The 19,855-nt window shown below is 37.4% G+C and overlaps 1 protein-coding gene across 1 annotated transcript in view; it reads left to right on the forward strand.

The window, feature by feature from the left end:
- The window catches only part of LOC124619340 (protein unc-80 homolog), a 905,779-nt gene that overhangs the window by 607,474 nt on the left and 278,450 nt on the right, over positions 1–19,855 (forward strand). The window lies entirely within an intron of this gene.

Genomic DNA, 19,855 nt, shown 5'->3' on the forward strand with positions numbered 1-19,855 from the left:
ATACTTTCAGAAACAATTTCCTGACACTTAAATCTATACTCGATGTTAACAAATTTCTCTTCTTCAGAAATGTTTTTCCTTACCATTGCCAGTCTACATTTTATATCCTCTCTACTTCGACCATCATCAGTTATTTGCTCCCCAAATAGCAAAACTCATTTATTACTTTAAGCATCTCATTTCCATAATCTAATTCCCGCAGCATCACTCGATTTAATTCGACTACATTCCATTATCCTCGTTTTGCTTTTGTTGATGTTCATCTTATATCCTCATTTCAAGACACTGTCCATTCCATTCAGTTGCTCTTCCAGGTACTTTGCTGTCTCTGACAGAATTACAATTTCATCGGCGAACCTCAAAGTTTTTATTTCTTCTCCATGGATTTTAATTCCCACTCTGAATTTTTCTTTTGTTTCCTTTATTGCTTGCTCAATATACAGATTGAATAACATCGGGAATAGGCTACAACCCTGTCTCACTCCCTTTCCGACCACTGCTTCCCTTTCATGCTCCTCGACTCTTATAACTGCCATCTGGTTTCTGTACACATTGTAAATAGCCTTTTGCTCCCTGTATTTCACAACTGTCACCTTAAGAATATGAAAGAGAATATTCCCTGGAATGTGCTGTAATAACTCTTATGGCTGACTAGTCTCCTTGTAATTTTACAGTTTTCATAAGGGAGTTATCACGTTGATATAATTACTTTCTCATTGTAAGAAATGTGATGATGGTAGCAGAATTGTTGTGCAGTCTTCCTAAAAGATATTTCTCTAAATTTACAAAATAACTGTTTTCAAAATTAGTGGCACATGTCTTCTGAGCTTTGTCATCACATTTTCGCATGCGCTATATGTGGGGTAGTCATAAAATATCGATCAGCACCTTGAAAAAATCAAGCTGTGACCATTGGGGGTGGTTGGTGGTCCTTCTCTACATATTCACTCGTCTGTGTTACACATCTATCTAAATGCTAGGTAAATTGGTGGAGACCTTGCTCACACAAGATTCTATTTACGCTATTCAGAAGATGTTCCCTGTTGAAAATAATTGTTGTCAATCTGCAAATACCTGTCACACAAAGCTTACTTCATTCACAGAAAGAGGAATAAGTCACCAGGTGCCATATTAGGAGAATATGGAGTATGAAGCAAAATTGGGTAGTCCAGAGAAGTGCTACGTATGATATTGTCCTGTACAGAATGAGCTGGAACATAGACATGGAGCAAAAATGCCCCTTTGGACAGCTTCCAGCAACACTTAGTCTTGACGGCCTTGCATAACCTTATCAGGAGTTGTTAGTAGTAAGTTCCTGTGACAACGTGGACCTTACAAGTGTAATCTGTTAATGCCACACCATGGCAGTCCCCAAAACCACTCAGCATCGCATACATAATGAGAGATGGTTTGTTTGTTTGTTCCATCCTTCTCTAGCATTACTTTTCCTCAACAGAAGTAGTAGATACCTGCAATATTTTTTGAGTTTTGGACAATTCAATATTATTTCAGCTATTTTTCTGAAAAATTTTGTATAATTTTATACCCAGTATGTATATTTTGAGCTAAAATTTGTGAATAGCAATTATTATTCTGGATGTTATAATCGATAAATACTAATTCTGAAAGTACTGTTATTATTATTATTATTATTATTTTATTTATTTATTTATTTATTTTTTGTTTTTATTTTTTTAAACACAGAAACATTTGAATTTACGAATTATTTGGCACACTTATGATTTCTGTTATTAATTACGCAACCTAGTACTGTTTATTATGTTTATTTCTGGACATATTTATGAAATAATAATCAAAACTAATAGAAATTCATTTGTCAACAAAATTTGTTAACCCTTTGGAATACTGTTATTACCCTAGAGTGAGGGAGTAATAAGCATTCCTCCGATGTGATCAGACGTATTTTTGTATTTTGAACGAACAATGTAATTTCGGCTTTGTTAATGTGAAAATTGTAAAGCCTGTGTGATATACTAAAATGTGACAAAATAAATTGATGTAAAAACAAAAATTCTGCAACAACAGTCTTCAAAATTATTTATATCAATTGGACCAAGAGGACCTAAAATGTGAGAATTTCAGCTTCAAGAATCAAACTCCTAGACAAGAACAAATGGAGCCAGCTCTACAAGAAAAGATAAGTAAACTAAAAAGTTTATTGTACTCTTACTCTTTTCAAATCTTCAGAAAAGATTTTGCATGTTATGGACAACAGCTGCAACTAGGAAGGATGAGGTAGATTACAAGTGTTGGCATTGTCTGTTATTAGTTGATTAATAATGACGTTTTGTCTGTTGCAGAAAGTGCTTTATTTTGGTAAGTTTTGAAATTTATGTACGAATAAATTTTGGATCAACCGGAACAAAAAAATGATGGCTGCCCAACAAAGCAAATCATACCAACAGTGATGATGTACTACTAATAATGACGGACCGGATCGAATGAAAGGGAAGAGGACTTTACAACTACAATGAGAGACATCAAAAAGGAAATACAAGTACAAACTATTTGCGAATTTAATTTGTTTGTGAACCCATGAGCTTGTTAACAAAAAGAAAAGGGATGAAAGCAAAAGTGAGGTAGAAATGAAAGCTGTAGGATCCCGTCAGGACATGTCTAACCTGACTGAAATTGTAGTCAGTAAAGAAACAGTAAAAACTGATATTTTGCAGTTGATTTTGGCAAAAATAAAGGAAATGAAGACAAATAACAATAGTAAATTGGCCTGAGTACAAGATCAGGTAGATAAACTTAGTAATCAAGTTTCAGCACAAAAAAATGGGTTGTCAGAATGGTTAAAAAGTGTGAATGAAAAAATTGATGTTTTAGAAAATAAATGTATTGTTTTGTAAAATGAGTTTGTAACTAAGTCAGTGAAACAACAAGAAATGTTGATGACATCAGAGTTGAACAGAAGGTCGTAGTGGAAGGAAAAAAAAATGCCAGTTTAAATCAAAAAATTTTTGATGTAGAAATCAATAAGCAGACTAATGTAACTGTTTTAGATCAAAAAATTTCAGCACTTCAGTAAATTTGTGTACCAAAGTCTGCATAAACAATGGCATTGCATGGTCCAACACTCCTATCAAAAGCTTCCATCAGATAACTTACATCCAGTGGATTTTCTGCACCACTGCGAGGCAGTTTTGTGTCAGGCATGAATGACAATCAAAAAAATAAATTTGTTGAGAGTTTTCTTGAAGATGAAGCTCTGTCATGGGTAAATTTAAATTTAACTCAGTGCAAAACATATCAGAGTTTACAGAATTTTTTTTAATTTTTTTAAATAAGTTTAGGTGGGTACCTGACCAGGCAAGAATCAAAAGTGAATGGTCCTAAAGATAAGAATAGGGATGACACTTAGAAAGAGTTTTGTAAGAACCAACTTAAAAAATTAGCACCTCTTGACAAACCATTTCATAAATGATCTTGATTGAAGCACTTAAAATGAGATTACCAGAAAGATTGCAGTGGAATTTAGCACATGGACGTGACAAATTGTCTTGAATAAGTTTTGCGATGTGTTGACTGGTGGGATAGGGCAGTAGAAAGAAGTATGTACCATAATAATCGGAATGATAGGAATCACAGTGGGAGTAATCACAGAACCAGAGATAATAGTAACTTCCATCACGATCAAAGTGTCAATGGAGAGAGAAAGTCTGAACATCATCAGGATAGGAATTATGGGATAACTATGTGCATTTTAATAGAAGGAATAATCATAGAAGTAACTACTTAGGAAATGGCAGTTCACCTCAGTGAAGGTCCACAGTTTTGGGGCTAGGAAACATAACAAGACAGGACCCCCAAGTTACACTTGCAGTTAGACAATAATAACAGTGTTAATGATATGGCCCATGTATCTGAAATTGATCAAGGAATATCAGATTTCTCATTTATATTTTGATCCAAAGTTTTGGGATACTATGTTTAATTGTGGTGATGTGGGTGCTAATCACAAACCAGAATGTGAGATTAGTGGGAATTTTGATGTAGAATGTGCAAATGATTTCTTCTCTTGGTCGGAAAACAGTGTTGTTGATGTATGTAAATCAGTTGATGACTGTATTGGATCTGAACGAGATGGTATTTTTTATGTAGATGTGAATGAGAGCTGTGAAGTAACTGAGGTTGGTAAGTCTGATTCTGGTGGCTCATTGCAAATGAATGTAGGTGAGGTAAGTAACTTTGATGGAGATGAGATTTGTATTGTTGGGGATGTCATCGATGAAATAATTTTGGAGGAATATGATGATGATGGTGATGAGTACCAGAAATTTATGGAGTTCTAGAATAATGAAGTTCCAGAATTATTTGTAAATGATGTTGACAATACAGGTAAGGTAAGTGATGTTGTAATTGAGGGTCATGGAATACCAGTCCAGTAAAAACAGGTTTTCATGAATGTCATGCAGTGTAATGATCCAAACAGTAAAGGTGAGGTATCTGTGAGCCTGGAGAAAAAAGGTGAAAACTTTTTGAAGTTTGTCTGGGACCAGATTGAGGATAACATAGATGATGATGATATGAATTTTGAAGAAACTGAGAATCAGGATGTTGAAAGTGTAGTAGATTCTAAAGAGAGGGAAGCTACAACTCTTGATGAGCAATAAAAGGAACAACTTAGGAATTTGTTATTGGAGTTTAGAAACGTGTTCAATGAAAGACCAGGGAAAGTGGAAGACTATCAGTGCACACTTTACCTTAGAGGTCATCATCCTTTCTTTTTCAAGCTGTGTAGTATACCATTTTCAAAAAGGAAAGATGTAGGGAAAGAAATTGAGAAAATGGAAACATGGTGGGCGTGGGGGGAAGGGGTGGGGTAATTGAGAGGTGTAGGAGTTCTTACAATAATCCTTTGGTTGTGGTAAGTAAGAGAAAGGGTGGAGTGAGAATTGTTTTGGACTCTAGACATCTTAATAAGTTTCTTATCACAGAGAATGACTAACCTGAGGACATGGGCGAGTGTTACACAAATTTGATTATGTAAAATTTGTGGGTAGTTTGGACTTGACCTCTGGATTTCAACAGATCCTACTTGAAATTAATTCTAGAAAGTATACTGCATTTTTGTGTGGAGGTAAGTGTTTCCAATACCATGTGGTGCCATTTGGGCTGAATGTATCTGTTGCTGAATTCGTAAGAGCTCTGGATTCTGTCTTGGGAAGTAAAGTGAGTTCAAAATTAATTGTGTATGTTGATGCCATTTTGGTGACGGAAAAGACTTGGGTACAACATTTGGATCTATTAAGAGATGTGTTTTCAAAATTTGAATCAGGAGTATGACTTTGAAACTAGGCAAGTGTAAATTTTGTGTGGAAGAAGTTAAATTTTTAGGACATGTTATATCTGAAAAGGAATTTCACCTGACAAAGAGAAATTTGATGCTGTTGCTAATTTTGCCACTCCTTGCAACAAAAAACAGCTTAAATCATTTTTTGAGTTAACTGAATTCTATAGAAAATTTTGTAGCAGCCAAGCTATGAATGCTTGATGCCTGTGTGAACTTTTGAATAGGAATATGTTTGGGATTGGAATCAGGTATGTCAGGATGCTTTTGATGAGATTGAAGGACAGTTGTGTCAAAGTCAGGTGTTCTTCAGACAGTAGTGATGTTGGTTTGCGTGATCATTTGTTTCAAGAGGTTGAAGTTGAAGGTGTTATTGAACATAGATCTCTTGCATTTGCTAGTAGAGTATAACAGAAGCATGAAAGGACTGTAACTGAGAAAGAAATTTTGGTTGTACATAGAGCATTCAACAAGCTTAAAAGTTATTTACTAGATCACAAAGTCATCATCTATACTGATCACAAAGCATTATGTTATCTCCAGGAGTGTAAACTGTACTGTAAAAGAATCACTCATTGGGCTTTGTTTTTACAGCAGTTCAATTATGAAATCAGATACATTAAGGGCACAGACAATGTGGTTGCTGATGCTTTGTCTTCCTTTAAGGAGTGACTCATCTGACAAATTTGCAGAAGGAGGGAAAGAGTTTAAAATTTTGTGCTTGAGAGGTGTAAAAGAGGGAAAGGTGATCTTGAAAATTTGAAGATACATATGCAGGTATCAAATTGTGATCAGAATTGGAAATTGGTTAAAAGCATGTTGGGTAAGAAAGGAGAAGAAAAGATGGAACAATACTATTAGGTGCTTAAGGGTATTTTATTCAGAAGACATAAAGCTGACTCAGATGATTGGAAACTATGTTGGCCATAACAATGTATTGATACTTCAATTACTTTTCCACATCCGAGTTTTGGTCATTGTGGATCAACCAAATGTACACAAAAGATTCAGGGAAGCATCTATTTTTATAACATAGCGAGGAGAATCAAGAAGAAGACTGCCAGCTTGACAGATGTCAAAGAGTGAAAGTAAGTAACCAAACAAGGAGAGGTCAAATGCAAACAGACTGCCTAATAGTAATCTAGATCTCATGTCTGTGGATGTTTATAGACTTTGCCTACTTCTAAGAATGGATTTTGTTATGTTTTTGCAGTGGTTGATGTGTTTTTGAAGTTCATAAATCTACTTCCACTTAAGAAAGCTACCAGAAAGCAAAACATTTCTAAGTTTGAAAACATATTTTCATCAGGTGTGTATTCCTAAAACAATTTTATCTGATAACATTTCTCGATTTACATCACAAGCTTTGAAAGATTTTGTTGATCATGCAAAAATAAGGCATATTCTATTCTCTGAGTATCATCCGTCGAGTAATCCTGCGGCCAAATATATGAGAGAAATTGAAAGACTGTGTACAGAACATATTGCACTAAGAATCATACCAGTTGGATAGATTATGTTAGTGATTTTGAGGATATTATGAACAGCTTACAACATTCCTCAGCAGGTTTTTCACCAATTAAAATCATGTTTAATCACAGCCCAGCTAACGCTATTTCTGAAAATGCTGAGTTTCCGCCATGTAAAATTCTATCACCGCAAGAGAGAGAAGAATGTGTCAGGGAGATGATGAAAAAGCAGAGGGATAAGAGAAAGCAGAGACATGATGATAAAGGCAGATTTTCTAAGTTTGAGGTAGGAGATCTTGTGTTGATGAAAGCCAAAGAGAAATCTAAAGTGTTGACATATGAGATAAAGAAATTTTTCGGTATTTAAATAGGCCATTCAAAATTCTTGAAAATCTGCATTGTAATGAATACAGACTTGTGTTACCTAAATGTAAGAAGTTATTTGGATTATGCAATATCACTGAACTGAAAGCTTATAGACATGGTCTATCAGTATCTAATTTTTTTAATTTCCTTTAATTTCTCCATTGTCAGGAATGTAGTATGTAAGATGATGTGAATTCTAAAGTTCTTTCTTACCTACTGACTGAGTTTAAATCTGTGCCACACTGTATTTGCAGATTCAAACGACTATATAATTCTGTTTTGTAATAGACTTGTGCCTTAGAATTTGATACATATATGCCATATGACTAAATGAGTAGATCCTTTTATAATTTTGAAGTGGAACAATGCCATTAAATATCTAGCAATAAATTTCTTATCTTAGAAAGCTATCAATGTTGAATATTGTTGTTATTCCTGTGTACTCTGCAGAGAAGAATTAAATTTAATTGTCATGAACTCTTTTGGGAAAAGTCATGGGTGTTGTCTTAAATTGAGTGAAGACTTAGTTTATCATATGTACTGTAAATATTAGGAGTAGTATCTTAAAGTTTCATATGTGAACACTTTTTAATCCATTCTGACGTAAACCCCGTACATTCATTTTTTCAATATGGATAGGCAAAACATATGCTGTGTGATGTGATGGAGGTATTGAACAGCATTCTTAGTACACAAAACAATGTTTCAGGATTCGATGTGAAAGTTAGACAGGAAGTTACGTATCTATTGGAGCATCTGATGAGAAAACTAGGGAGAAAACTGAAAGATGTAGGTGGATCCACTACCGCACCCCTGTATGGCCGCACCCTTGGCATCCTTGCTGGTCCAGTCGACTTACAAGAGGTCATAGGTGCTGGGTAATGTACTCAAGCATCTGTCAACTACATCAATCTTGTGATTGAAATTTGTAAATTGTTAGCCAAGAAGTTATTCTGTATGAAAAATTCTGGAACTATTTGATTAGAAAAGTAGTCAGTGCCATGGACATTGTTAGTCCACATAGATGTGTGCTTTTTCAAGTAGGGGGATTAACTTCCCAATACTTTATGTAACTTTAAATAATGCTGTGGAAGGCTGACATTCTGTGACTGATGATTTGTCATGTTCAACAAAGAAATGTGAAAACTTAAAAAAGTTCAAGAGTACATTCTATGAACCATGTTGTAAATAATTAACAGAATCTGATAACATTAGGCACTAATATCTCAGTAGTCATACATTTTAACGAATTTTCTTATCTCAACATTCAGTATGTATTTTTCTTTTATCAGTTGTAAATGAACCTTCTAGGTTTCTATGTACATAAGTTAGTTTTTATGAACAATTAGCAAATAGTGTGGAAGGCATTTATGATTGTGATCATAAATCAAGCATATACTGTATAACAAGATGTATACATTTCTGATTTCACACACTGATTTTTGTCCTCAAGCTACTCGATTTTCTCATCATTCAAAGATGATTACGACTCTGATTACCTGTATTTGTCCTGAGTACTACATTATTGTATCTCATTGGAACTTGAGTTGTGTGCAAACTCATGCTTAACTCTGTTTTGAGTACCCCTGGTCATATGGACTATGTGTGTGTACTCAAGGAGAGTGTTCAACTATTGATTGAGGCTAGATACTTCCTATAATTATTCTTTACATATGATCAAACTTATTGATATATGGCTATGAACTTTATTCATTTTGTTGGATTGAAACATTTCTGCTGGTGTGTACCTGGTGTGGTTCAGATTCATGGGTCAATCCTCACAATGTAAGCATAGGCCCTAATATTTTTTCATTATTTTCTCCTTTCATGAGTCAACATACCCTTACATACTCTGGTTTATGTGGCTCATTCATTTTGTGCTATATCCTACTCGTGAATCGGTATATTCTTCTGGTTTGTACCCGTCATTGTGAGTTTTTCAAGTTGGCTCACTCATCGTACGCTTAGGCTCTGGACTTTTTTCCCCTCTTTTTCGATGATCTTGAAAGTGCAACTTTATGGGTGTAAACATATCTTTCAAGTTTTCCGGTTTTCCTGGAAGATTTCCGGATTTTGGGGTAGTCTTCCAGTTTTCCAGATGAACATCATTTTTTCCCAGATTTTTGACTCCCAAGCTTGTTCCCGCCCTGTGCATTCATATCGCATTTCTATTTTGACTTTCGATAACAGCTGCTATTCTGCGATGCAAATGTTTGAAATTTGACTGAAAGTCAACCAATAATATTATCGATAATCTCTTCTCGCAGAATATCGCTGGGCTTTTGTCATTAACTGTGTGCGTTTGAAACACCGCCAGCAAAAGTTGATTGAACGTTCCATCGATAATCACATCTCTCAGATTATAGATGCATACACTTTGTGCTCTGACTGCATGTTTGCAGGAAAGCTTTGTTTACGCTTGGTATTATGTGGTGTTTGCTGTGGTTCCAGTATTCGTGCAATTGTGTGACAAATTTTTGTGCAATTTAGAGTTTTCATGATGCAATCAACTGAGAAACAATATCATCAGTCTTCAGGGATGCATATTCTGCTGAATTTCCATGTATTATATGATCACAGATAGGTGAAACATATGCATTCTGTACCATGTGATTGTGGGATATAGATGCCGTGCGGAGTGGCTGCACGTTTTGAGGCGACACGTCACAGACTGTACAGCCCCTCCCACCGGAGGTTTGAGTCCGCCGCCTTGGGCATGGGTTAGGTTAAGTAGTGTGTAAGTCTAGGGACCAATGACCTCAGCAGTTTGGTACTTTAGAAATTCACACACATTTGAAATTTTTTTATGGTATAAACATTTCTTATAGAGGAAGAACTGAGTTAATAAATCATATTAAATCCATTAAACAAACACATCTCCAATACGTGAATGATGAATAGCAGTAGAAAATATAATTCATTTTTTACCACTCCTTTAGATGACTTTGATGCAATAAGAGCAGCATGTTTGTTCACTACATTTGTAATTGAACATAATATTCCATTAGCTGTTGCTTGTCATGCTTCTGCCCTTTTTAAGAAAATGTTCTCAGGTTCAGGAATCGCAAAAAGATACGGTTGCAGTCATACAAATACTTCACATATTTTGAAAGAAATGGGCACAGATTCACACACATACCTAACTTCAGAGTTCAAGAATAGTGATCGTAAAATGTAGCCTACATTATATGTGTGTCAATATTGTTTGCAGTAGTAGTAGTCTTTTCTCACTATGTTTGAACACCTTGCAATGCATGCTCGTGTTATGGTTTTGCAATTTGGGATATTCTGGATTTCTGTTTTTGAAAGTTGGCAGGGTATGTGTAAACTTGCAATTTGTAATACTAGTAATGTACATTGCGTGTGCACATATTTCTATAATTTAGTGATTTTGTATAATTTGTCTTGTCAGAGAATGTTCCACTGGTCTGAAAATTTGAATGCCATGTCCTCATATATGTATAGCTTATGACATGTATAGTAGATATTTTTGTTACGTTTTCTGTAATGTATTATGTATCAGATACTTCTATACATCTGTATTCTGTCTTTTTGCGTCATTTTGTACACCATTGGCAAACCTTATAGAAGGTCACAAAATATTGTAAACACATAGTTCCCATATTATGTGAGAGGGCTATTGTAATGGGACATCCTCCTCTAGCATCATCTTGTACACCATTTGGCAAACCTTATAGAAGGTCACAAAATATTGTAAACACATAGTTCCCATATTATGTGAGAGGGCTATTGTAATGGGACATCCTCCTCTAGCATTACTTTTCCTCAACAGTGTTAGTTGATACCAGTAATATTTTTCGAATTTTGGACAGGTCAGTATTATCTCAGCTGTTTTTCTGAAAAATTTCATATAATTTTATACACAATATGTTGTATTTCAAGCTAAAATTTATTAATAGGAATTAGTATTTTGGGTATTATATTTGATAAATAGAAACTCTGAATGAACAGTTAAAAAGTGTTTTTTTGAAATTACAAATTATTTGAGACACATATGATTTCTATTATTAATCACACACTCTAGTACTCTTTATTATGTTTCTTTCTGGGCTCATTTATGAAATAATAATGGAAACTAATAGAAATTATTTTGTCAAGAAAATTGTAAACCCTTTGGAATATTGTTATTACCACAGAGTGAGGCAGTAGTAAGCATGCCTCTGATGTGATCATATGTATTTTTGTATTTTGAACAAACAATGTTATTTCAGCTTTGTTAATGTGGAAATTCTAAAGCCTGCATGATATACTAAAATGTGACAAAATACAGGGCTATTACAAATGATTGAAGCGATTTCATAAATTCACTGTAGCTCCATTCATTGACATATGGTCACGACACAGTACAGATACATAGAAAAACTCATAAAGTTTTGTTCGGCTGAAGCCGCACTTCAGGTTTCTGCCATCAGAGCACTCGAGAGCGCAGTGTGACAAAATGGCGACAGGAGCCGAGAAAGCGTATGTCGTGCTTGAAATGCACTCACATCAGTCAGTCATAACAGTGCAACGACACTTCAGGACGAAGTTCAACAAAGATCCACCAACTGCTAACTCCATTCGGCGATGGTATGCGCAGATTAAAGCTTCTGGATGCCTCTGTAAGGGGAAATCAACGGGTCGGCCTGCAGTGAGCGAAGAAACGGTTGAACGCGTGCGGTCAAGTTTCACGCGTAGCCCACGGAAGTTGACGAATAAAGCAAGCAGGGAGCTAAACGTACCACAGCCGACGGTTTGGAAAATCTTACGGAAAAGGCTAAAGCAGAAGCCTTACCATTTACAATTGCTACAAGCCCTGACACCCGATGACAAAGGCAAACGCTTTGAATTTTCGGCGCAGTTGCAACAGCTCATGGAAGAGGACGCGTTCAGTGCGAAGCTTGTTTTCAGTGATGAAGCAACATTTTTTCTTAATGGTGAAGTGAACAGACACAGTGTGTGAATCTGGGCGGTAGAGAATCCTCATGCATTCGTGCAGCAAATTCGCAATTCACCAAAAGTTAACGTGTTTTGTGCAATCTCACGGTTTAAAGTTTACGGCCCCTTTTTCTTCTGCGAAAAAAACGTTACAGGACACGTGTATCTGGACATGCTGGAAAATTGGCTCATGCCACAACTGGAGACCGACAGCGCCGACTTCATCTTTCAACAGGACGGTGCTCCACCGCACTTCCATCATGATGTTCGGCATTTCTTAAACAGGAGATTGGAAAACCGATGGTTCAGTCGTGGTGGAGATCATGATCAGCAATTCATGTCATGGCCTCCACGCTCTCCTGACTTAACCCCATGCGATTTCTTTCTGTGGGGTTATGTGAAAGATTCAGTGTTTAAACCTCCTCTACCAAGAAACGTGCCAGAACTGCGAGCTCACATCAACGATGCTTTCGAACTCATTGATGGAGGCATGCTGCGCCGAGTGTGGGAGGAGCTTGATTATCGGCTTGATGTCTGCCGAATCACTAAAGGCGCACATATCGAATATTTGTGAATGCCTAAAAAAACTTTTTGAGTTTTTGTCTGTGTGTGCAAAACATTGCGAAAATATCTCAAATAATAAAGTTATTGTAGAGCTGTGAAATCACTTCAATCGTTTGTAATAACCCTGTAAATTAACATAAAAACAAAAATTCTGCGATAACAATCTTCAAAATTATTTAGATCAATTCAACCATGGGGACCTAAATTGTGAGAATTTCAGCTTCAAGACTCGGGCCGCTAGGCAAGGTCAACTGGAGCCAACTCTACAAGAAAAGATATGTAAACTAAAAAGTTTATTGTAACCTTACTCCCATGAAATATTCAGAAAAGACTTTGCACATTGTGGACAGTAGCTACAACTAGGAAGGAGGGGGTAGATTACATGGTGAATCCACATGTTTCCAATGCTTCCTTTGCTCCTTTGTCTCAGAGTCATAGCGATACCTGCAGCACTGATCCATGGCGATTAGGCCACTGAACAAATAATCTGGATTGGTGTGACACATCTGCAACAACTTCACTGCTGTCTTGGATCAACAAGCTCTTTGAAAGGATTGTGAGTATTCGTGGAACCCTGTGGGTGACAAATTTTGTTATGTTCAAAATGTCATGCAAGATATTGATAACTGATAAATTTCTGGTTTTCACTTTTTACACTGTCAACTTGATTGTGATACACTGGTCTTTTTGCACCAGGGCCTTTACTTCTCTTGCAGTTCCTGATTTTTCACAATGAGATACTCTTCCACTGCCTTTTTTGTCATTCAGTATTGTTTGAGCACTCTGGAAGCATCGGTGCCAACTAATTAGGGTGTGTTGTGACGGGGCATTGCATTCGCATGCTCTGTTTAAATTAAGAAAATTAATTACCACACAATAGCCCACTTTGTCGGTCAGCTGTGCCATTTTGTTCTGGATGGTAAGTCTCCCCTGACCTGGGTCCCTGGCTGACCCAGGTCGGATTGACAGAGAAGATAGAGAAGATCCAAAGAAGAGCGGCGCGTTTCTTCACAGGGTTATTTGGTAAGAGTGATAGTGTTACGGAGATGTTTAGCAAACTCAAGTGGCAAACTCTGCAAGAGAGGCGCTCTGCATCGCAGTGTAGCTTGCTGTCCGGGTTTCAAGAGGGTGCGTTTCTGGATGTGGTATCGAATATATTGCTTCCCCCTACTTATACCTACCGAGGAGATCATGAATGTAAAATTAGAGCGATTTGAGCGTGCACGGAGGCTTTCCGACAGTGGTTCTTCCCGCGAACCATACGCGACTGGAACAGGAAAGGGAGGTAATGACAGTGGCACGTAAAGTGCCCTCCGCCACACACTGTTGGGTGGCTTGTAGAGTATAAATGTAGATGTAGATGTAGACTTTCCAAACTCTACCACTTTTCCCGAGCCTCTCCAGTCCTTTTCCTTCACCACTCTTCCTTCCCCTTCAGTCCTTTTCCTTCACCTCTCTTTCTTCCCCTTCAGTCCTTCTGCTGGAAGAAGGAACTCACACAAAACCTCTTGTTATATGCATTTTCTCCTGTTGTCACTTGGTGAGTAGATTTTTTTATCTGCCCAGTTACATTATCAGGGTGTATATGACCTGGGACAACTGGGAGATCCGGGAATAACCCGGAAATTTTTTCATCCGGGAGAAAACCGGGAAAAACCTGGGAATTTTTTAGAATTCTAGGAATTTTTCATTGTTTTAGTTTTCAGTTAATTTTTTGTGATTTTGACTGGTAAGAACCAATACTCTAACAAAGCATATTACTGTATCCCGATTCTGCAGAATAATACTGCAGCAACAAAACATGAATGAGAGTAAAAAAAAAAACGAAAATAACTCAAGTTGCAATGGAAGTGCGTAATATACAACAACAAAACACAGTGCTCATACAAGTGTCTGCCAACGGCAAACTGTGTCAAATGATTTACGGAGACTATGCAGTGCTTCTTGACAATAAATTGCCTCTGATGTGAGTGACATGACAGCTGTTTACATTAGATTCATTTTAATGCAACATCTTTTAATGTTTTACATGTACAAACATACCAGCTTTCTGCGTCATTGTAGCTGCGCTAGCACTGTGACGTCTGTTATCTGGTGCACTCTGGCAACTGCTGAAACAAACCTATTTCTAACAGGACATGGGAAAATATTGCGAATGGTGGTTTGAAAAGCATTACTTTCAAAGCAAATTTCCTTTTATGCAAGATGAACTATGTGCGAGAATGTACAACGAATTTCTTAAATCACAGAGTGTTTGACTCTCATTTAAAAATCAACTCTTTGGGGACGACCATCTAGAAGAATTTCGAACCCAGAAGATCAGACATTTATGTCATTATTAAAAATTTTACTGGCATATTTATGTGATGTATCTTAAAGTGTAACACACGAAAAAAAGATCAACATTATATGTGGAAGCTTAGCTTCTCTTGCAGCTTATTAATCTTCGAGACCAATATTATATGTGAAAGCTTTGCTTTTCTTGTAGCAACTGGATGTATATTAATTTAAACCATTAACTTTTCTTATTTGTGCGTTCACGCTACTTAAGAGTGATCTTGCTATTTGTTGATTACGTCACGTGTCCTATGCTGTCATCAGCTGGCAAGATCACATGATATGAGCTGCGACTGGCTTACAAAAGCACGTCGCAATCTTGATCTTGCTATTTGTTGATTACGTCACGTGTCCTATGCTGTCATCAGCTGGCAAGATAATATGATATGAGCTGCGACTGGCTTACAAAAGCACGTCGCAATCTCGATTTCAATGCTTCGGAAAGTAACATGCAGTGTTTGGTGGAATTCAAATTTATACCTTCGTAACATGAAAATATGCAGTGTAGATGTTGCTGCACATCAAAGATCTTTCCAAAACGTGTTTTTTTCCCTGGGTTTCATTTTCTAAAGTGCCAGGAAATTCTATGTCGGTTTATAAAACCATAAACTGCCAAAGGAGTGATAAGTTTTACAATGCCGAGGAAAAGTATACTGTCACTTAACATGGAAAAAGTGTATTTTCACCCGGGAGAACGTTTATTTTCAACCGGGAAATTCAGGAAAAATCCGGAATTTTTTTTTCCTTGTCCATGTATACACCCTGATTATATTCAGATGTGTTGCGTATTGTCTGTCATGTTATAGCACTGAGCAACATCAGTGAGTGTTGCCATTCTATGTCACTTATTGCCATCTGGAGTGGAGACAAGGAAGGACAGATGACCCAGTGTGAAACATCTTATCAGCATTGGAGTCGTACACTGAAGAGTTAGTGCTCATACAGGGTGTCCCTAGCTGAATGATGCATAATTCAGTTTGCAGGAAGTGGGGAGGATGCTGCAAGATGACATCATTCAGCCATAGGAAGTCCTTACTCTTCCCCATTGGGAGGAAGGAGAAACATGGCTCATGGCATTTTTGCATCTATTATTGGTGGTTGAACACCATTATCGAGGCAGATGTATGCCCACTGCCATGAGTTTGTAACACATTGGGCTGTCTGAACAACGAGATGTATTTCCTCACTCTGGACATTCACGATGGTTACTGGCAGATGAGGCTAGAAATATCTTTCAATATTTAAGGATGCACTTACATCTTCATGAGTTCTGGCTTTTTTTTTTTTTTTTTTTTTTAATTTTTTTGTGCTGAGAAAGAACTACAATCTACTGTTAGTTACAGTATAGGTGCACATCTGTTGCAAATCCAGGAGACCATTTAAAGTGCAATGGCTTATACTTCCAGGAAGTATTACGGCATGACAGAGAAAGGACACCTTGCAGTTGTTTGGACAGTCAGTATGTTATGGTACAATATTCATTGTTGTGGCTGACCACCTTTTCTTTACAATGGCTGACTAGACTGAAAGCTCCATAATGATGAGTAGCAAGATACATGCTGAAGTTTCAGGAGTACAGTGTCACAGCAGTATAGGAGATTTATTTAAAAATTTCTGGAACTTCCTCAACAAAATTTTCTTATGCTTGCCTTTTACTTACTGTGCATGGTCTCTTTCAAAATATTCTCCTCCACAGTTGATACACCATTCCCATTAACGTTTCCACTTCTGGAAGCAGACTTGGTATGCCTCTTGGTAGTTTTCCTGAAGCACCATCTGTGAATTTTCTTTTATCTGGTCCATAATTACAAATCTTCGTCCTTCCAACAGGTTCTTCAACTTTGAAAATAAAAAAAGTCTGCAGGGGCCATGTGTGGAGAGTATGGAAGATGAGGCCGCACATGATTTCGTTTTTTGTGCAATAGTTGTGCACCAACAGGGATGAATGTGCAGGTGCGGTATTATGATGCAAGAGCCTTGAATAGTCTCACCGCACTTCAGGAAATTTCCTTCATACATTTTCTTGCAGGTGTTGCAGCATGTCCTGATAGTCATCATTTAACAGCTTGTTTCTGTGGCATGAATTGATGATAAACTAATCCATGAAAGTCAAAGAGAGGTGTCATCATGGCTTTAGTTGGTTGGTTGGTTGATTTGGTTTTGGGGAGGGGGGGCCAAACAACAAGGTCATTGGTTCCATCGGGGGGGGAAGAAAGTCGGCTGTGACCTTTCAAAGGAACCATCGTGGATTTTGCCCAAAATGATTTAGGGAAATCATGGAAAACCTAAAAGAGGATGGCCGGGTGCGGGTTTGAACTGTCACCTTTCCAAATGCGAGCCCTGTGTGCTAACCACTGTGCCACCTTACTCGGTGTGGCTTGGTCATTTGACCTGATCTGATGAGCTTTCTTTGGTCTTATAAAACCTTTCCCGACCCATTGTGAAGATTGAACCTTGATCTCAACTAAATAACTGTAGACCCACATCTCATCACCAGTTATGATTCTGTTAAGGAACATCTTGTTCTTATTTGCTTGACCCAAAAGCTCTTAACACATTGCGAGGGGAAGGTCTTTCTGGTCTTGACACATGAGCCACTGGACAAAATTGGCAGCAACATGATGCATTCCAAGATGCTGTGTCAGTATTTCATGACATGATCCTACTGAAATCTTATGTTCTGCTGCAATCTCTTGGTCAGTCAATCTTTGATCAGCATGCACAATTTTGTTGATGTTTCTGATGTGAACATTGTCAGAAGTTGTCGAAGGGTGTCCTGAGTGAGGGTCATCTTTAAGTTCTGTCTGGCCATTTTTAAACCGTTTGAACCATTCATAACACAAAGTATGGCTTAAGCTCTCTTCACCATAGGCTTCCTGCTTCATTTGGTGTGTCTCTGTAAAGGTTTTCTTTAGTTTCACGTGATTTCGCTTCAACACCTCATTGGCATGAAATTATGAGTGTTCCAGAATTTTTTGAACAGACCTCATATAAAAGTAGATGAAAACACAAGTAGACTGACTGCATTTCATAGAATCCATTGGAATATCATTACAGCCTTACTGATCCCCCAGTGCTATCTCATTGTAGTCTACTAATATTGATTCAAACATAAGGATACAGACTGCCATTTGCAGAATCTGCTGGAATAACATTACAGTGGTGATAACATCCTGGTCATCACTGCACTAATCAATGTTTCTGATGATCACAGATAAGATCCAGCATTGATAAATGTGATAGATGCCCCAGAGGAGATAGAAGCAGTCAAATGAGAACTGAGAAAAACAGGTAGAACTTTGTATAAAAGGATTTACTACTCAGTTGAATGGAAATGGTTGCTTGTCATCCCAGCTCATTTACAGTCAGCTTCCATGTATTTTCATGAAGCTCCAATACTATAGAACATCTGGAATTTACAAAGATGCTTAATAGAATCAAAGACAGATATGATTGGTTAGTTCTCTACTGGTCCAGCAAACGTTATGTAAGCCACTGTAGGGAATGTGAGCAGTGGAAGCATATGGCCCACTTATCTCCAGGACATCTGCTATAAATTCCTCCTGCAGTTACTCCATTTCAGCGTATTGAAATTGACATTTTGCAGTTGTTTACAAAGTCAGAAAATGTGAATAAATGGATGGGGGTGTTCCCTAATTATCTCATCCACTATATTGTCACCAAGGCTGTGCCAATTGGTGAAGCTCTGTAAATCAGCATGTCTGTTGCAGAAGACACAACTTCGAAGCATGGAGTTCCATATGTAATGCTCTCTGTTTATGGAAAAGTATATCAGTCAACTGCATATGTTCCAAAGCATGACAACAACCTGCAACCCACAGAAAATGGCATCACAGAAGATTTTATTCAGATTTTACCAGATGTGCTTTCCATGTACAGCAATGTCAACAGAGAGATAGGGATATTGTGGTGGCACACCTACGCAATCCATCGCCAATGCATTCGTATCCGGTGCCTGTGGTGGCCGGCTGAAGATAGCACACCACTGTCACCCACAGCCAGCGTTCCAGCCAGCAAATACAAACACATCGGGCCACTGCCAGGGTGGCCTTATCTACTTGCATTTTCTCTGGTGTATGCAAATGTCCCTGAGTCAGACCAGCTCCATGCCAGTGTGCGTTCAGTTGGCAGTGATAGGACTGTGTCTTTGGACAGTTAATAGTTGTGTTAATGTTTCTCTAGCTTTTTCATTATTTAGCATGCAATTGTCAGCCGACATAATTTTGTATACATAGCGGTTGTCAATAAAGAATGTAGATACAGCAGATGTGATACTGCCAATCATTACCGTACATTTGCATACAACGCAGCAGAGCAACACACCATGTTTAAGTTGTTAAAACAGCAATGTTTATAACCACTGGTTGGTGACATGTAGCTCACCAGATTGAATTCTGTGTTACATATTTATTGATCATTTAAGGTTATTAGTTTCTGTGGGTTCTTGGACTTGCATATTTTTTGAATGTTGTAATTTAATAGAACAAACTCTTTATATGTAGTTAATAGCTAACTCCTAATACTATTCAGCTCCGGCTGTGCTTTTGTATGTCCTTGAGAAACATGTTTTCATTGGGAAGTGTTAGCGTTTATCAGGAGCCCTTCTATCATAACTGATACCTTATTCCATGAGTCTATGCGACAATATTAGTAATGCTATTACACTTCCTAGGGACACAAGCAATATTACTTTACCTTCTGTTGAGCACATGGAAACAAGTATTACATACAGTGTTCTATTATACAAATGCAGGTTTTGTCAGCAAATTGCACTAATACATGTACTCATGAAATAAGATGAATAATATGCTTGTTTGAGAGTGACATTTAAGCAAATTTCTTATGT

This window comes from Schistocerca americana, chromosome 6 (assembly GCF_021461395.2).
Source record: "Schistocerca americana isolate TAMUIC-IGC-003095 chromosome 6, iqSchAmer2.1, whole genome shotgun sequence".
Lineage (NCBI taxonomy): Eukaryota > Metazoa > Arthropoda > Insecta > Orthoptera > Acrididae > Schistocerca > Schistocerca americana.